Source organism: Anopheles merus, unplaced genomic scaffold (assembly GCF_017562075.2).
Source record: "Anopheles merus strain MAF unplaced genomic scaffold, AmerM5.1 LNR4000655, whole genome shotgun sequence".
NCBI classification, from domain to species: Eukaryota; Metazoa; Arthropoda; class Insecta; order Diptera; family Culicidae; genus Anopheles; species Anopheles merus.
This window is the reverse complement of record NW_024428235.1, coordinates 1,137-5,000: the sequence shown is the minus strand read 5'-3', so window position 1 is coordinate 5,000 and position 3,864 is coordinate 1,137. Positions and strand designations below refer to the sequence as shown.

The window sequence follows — 3,864 nt, the reverse complement described above, 5'->3', positions numbered from 1 at the left end:
CGGTAACTTGTACTCGGCACCGACATGGACACTTCCAAACCCAAGGAATGAGTTGTGAGTTTTACTAAGAGAAACAGGTAATTGGCAGCGTTACCTATAATTCTTGATATGTGCGGGGAGTTCCTTAAGGTTCTTCCTCCCAGAGATCGTCACTATCTGGGACGTACATTAATTTGTACCTACATAGGCACACGCTTTTGTAGAGAGCATATCAAGACGTGAAGTGTTATGTTGGAGGTTGAGTGCGCTGCTTACCAAACTTTGAACGCGGTAACTTGTACTCGGCACCGACATGGACACTTCCAAACCCAAGGAATGAGTTGTGAGTTTTACTAAGAGCAACAGGTAATTGGCAGCGTTACCTATAATTCTTGATATGTGCGGGGAGTTCCTTAAGGTTCTTCCTCCCAGAGATCGTCACTATCTGGGACGTACATTAATTTGTACCTACATAGGCACACGCTTTTGTAGAGAGCATATCAAGACGTGAAGTGTTATGTTGGAGGTCGAGTGCGCTGCTTACCAAACTTTGAACGCGGTAACTTGTACTCGGCACCGACATGGACACTTCCAAACCCAAGGAATGAGTTGTGAGTTTTACTAAGAGCAACAGGTAATTGGCAGCGTTACCTATAAGTCTTGATATGTGCGGGGAGTTCCTTAAGGTTCTTCCTCCCAGAGATCGTCACTATCTGGGACGTACATTAATTTGTACCTACATAGGCACACGCTTTTGTAGAGAGCATATCAAGACGTGAAGTGTTATGTTGGAGGTCGAGTGCGCTGCTTACCAAACTTTGAACGCGGTAACTTGTACTCGGCACCGACATGGACACTTCCAAACCCAAGGAATGAGTTGTGAGTTTTACTAAGAGAAACAGGTAATTGGCAGCGTTACCTATAATTCTTGATATGTGCGGGGAGTTCCTTAAGGTTCTTCCTCCCAGAGATCGTCACTATCTGGGACGTACATTAATTTGTACCTACATAGCCACACGCTTTTGTAGAGAGCATATCAAGACGTGAAGGGTTATGTTGGAGGTTGAGTGCGCTGCTTACCAAACTTTGAACGCGGTAACTTGTACTCGGCACCGACATGGACACTTCCAAACCCAAGGAATGAGTTGTGAGTTTTACTAAGAGAAATAGGTGATTGGCCGTTCTCACCTATAAGTCTTGATATGTGCGGGGAGTTCCTTAAGGTTCTTCCTCCCAGAGATCGTCACTATCTGGGACGTACATTAATTTGTACCTGCATTAGCGCACGCTTTTGTAGAGAGCATATCAAGACGTGAAGGGTTATGTTGGAGGTTGAGTGCGCTGCTTACCAAACTTTGAACGCGGTAACTTGTACTCGGCACCGACATGGACACTTCCAAACCAAGGAATGAGTTGTGAGTTTTACTAAGAGAAACAGGTAATTGGCAGCGTTACCTATAATTCTTGATATGTGCGGGGAGTTCCTTAAGGTTCTTCCTCCCAGAGATCGTCACTATCTGGGACGTACATTCATTTGTACCTACATAGGCACACGCTTTTGTAGAGAGCATATCAAGACGTGAAGTGTTATGTTGGAGGTCGAGTGCGCTGCTTACCAAACTTTGAACGCGGTAACTTGTACTCGGCACCGACATGGACACTTCCAAACCCAAGGAATGAGTTGTGAGTTTTACTAAGAGAAATAGGTGATTGGCCGTTCTCACCTATAAGTCTTGATGTGTGCGGGAAGTTCCTTAAGGTTCTTCCTCCCAGAGATCGTCACTATCTGGGACGTACATTAATTTGTACCTACATTGGCGCACGCTTTTGTAGAGAGCATATCAAGACGTGAAGGGTTATGTTGGAGGTTGAGTGCGCTGCTTACCAAACTTTGAACGCGGTAACTTGTACTCGGCACCGACATGGACACTTCCAAACCCAAGGAATGAGTTGTGAGTTTTACTAAGAGAAACAGGTAATTGGCAGCGTTACCTATAATTCTTGATATGTGCGGGGAGTTCCTTAAGGTTCTTCCTCCCAGAGATCGTCACTATCTGGGACGTACATTCATTTGTACCTACATAGGCACACGCTTTTGTAGAGAGCATATCAAGACGTGAAGTGTTATGTTGGAGGTCGAGTGCGCTGCTTACCAAACTTTGAACGCGGTAACTTGTACTCGGCACCGACATGGACACTTCCAAACCCAAGGAATGAGTTGTGAGTTTTACTAAGAGAAATAGGTGATTGGCCGTTCTCACCTATAAGTCTTGATGTGTGCGGGAAGTTCCTTAAGGTTCTTCCTCCCAGAGATCGTCACTATCTGGGACGTACATTAATTTGTACCTACATTGGCGCACGCTTTTGTAGAGAGCATATCAAGACGTGAAGGGTTATGTTGGAGGTTGAGTGCGCTGCTTACCAAACTTTGAACGCGGTAACTTGTACTCAGCACCGACATGGACACTTCCAAACCCAAGGAATGAGTTGTGAGTTTTACTAAGAGCAACAGGTAATTGGCAGCGTTACCTATAATTCTTGATATGTGCGGGGAGTTCCTTAAGGTTCTTCCTCCCAGAGATCGTCACTATCTGGGACGTACATTAATTTGTACCTACATAGGCACACGCTTTTGTAGAGAGCATATCAAGACGTGAAGGGTTATGTTGGAGGTTGAGTGCGCTGCTTACCAAACTTTGAACGCGGTAACTTGTACTCGGCACCGACATGGACACTTCCAAACCCAAGGAATGAGTTGTGAGTTTTACTAAGAGAAACAGGTAATTGGCAGCGTTACCTATAATTCTTGATATGTGCGGGGAGTTCCTTAAGGTTCTTCCTCCCAGAGATCGTCACTATCTGGGACGTACATTAATTTGTACCTGCATTAGCGCACGCTTTTGTAGAGAGCATATCAAGACGTGAAGTGTTATGTTGGAGGTCGAGTGCGCTGCTTACCAAACTTTGAACGCGGTAACTTGTACTCGGCACCGACATGGACACTTCCAAACCCAAGGAATGAGTTGTGAGTTTTACTAAGAGAAATAGGTGATTGGCCGTTCTCACCTATAAGTCTTGATATGTGCGGGGAGTTCCTTAAGGTTCTTCCTCCCAGAGATCGTCACTATCTGGGACGTACATTAATTTGTACCTGCATTAGCGCACGCTTTTGTAGAGAGCATATCAAGACACGGGACGTGTTGTGTTGGAGGTCGAGTGCGCTGCTTACCAAACTTTGAACGCGGTAACTTGTACTCGGCGCCGGCATGGACACGCCCAAACCCTAGTCTTGATGTGTGCGGGAAGTTCCTTAAGGTTCTTCCTCCCAGAGATCGTCACTATCTGGGACGTGCATTAATTTGTACCTACTCTAGCGCACGCTTTTGTAGAGAGCATATCAAGACGTCTCGTAAGAGACAACACTTGTACTTGTACAAATTTGAGTAACCCATTGTTGCAGGTCGAGTGTGTTGCATACCAAACTTTGAACGCGGTTACGCCACTCGGCGCCGAAAGGCACTCTTTAAACCCTAGGCAGGGGATCACTCGGCTCATGGATCGATGAAGACCGCAGCTAAATGCGCGTCATAATGTGAACTGCAGGACACATGAACATTGATAAGTTGAACGCATATGGCGCATCGGACGTTTAATCCCGACCGATGCACACATTCTTGAGTGCTACTAATTACCAAAGTCTCATTTAGTTAACTACAGTGGCCGTCCGCGAAGGTGCCCGGGTCATCCGACGCATGGGCGGTCGCTGTGCATAATGACGTGCTTGGTCCCGTCTGCGGGTCCTCGGGCGTTGAAAGTGGACACTCTCGAGCGTATGTTGGATGCGTTTTAGTGTTGGTGGTGTTTGATGCGTAGGGTTTGTGTGTT

General features: G+C 46.2%; 1 non-coding gene across 1 annotated transcript; it reads left to right on the top strand.

The window, feature by feature from the left end:
- The first annotated feature begins 3,505 nt into the window (after positions 1 to 3,505).
- Positions 3,506 to 3,663, top strand: LOC121602848. The gene has a single exon (XR_006006516.1). It is a non-coding gene; the product is annotated as a 5.8S ribosomal RNA (ribosomal RNA).
- The last annotated feature ends 201 nt before the right edge of the window (positions 3,664 to 3,864 follow it).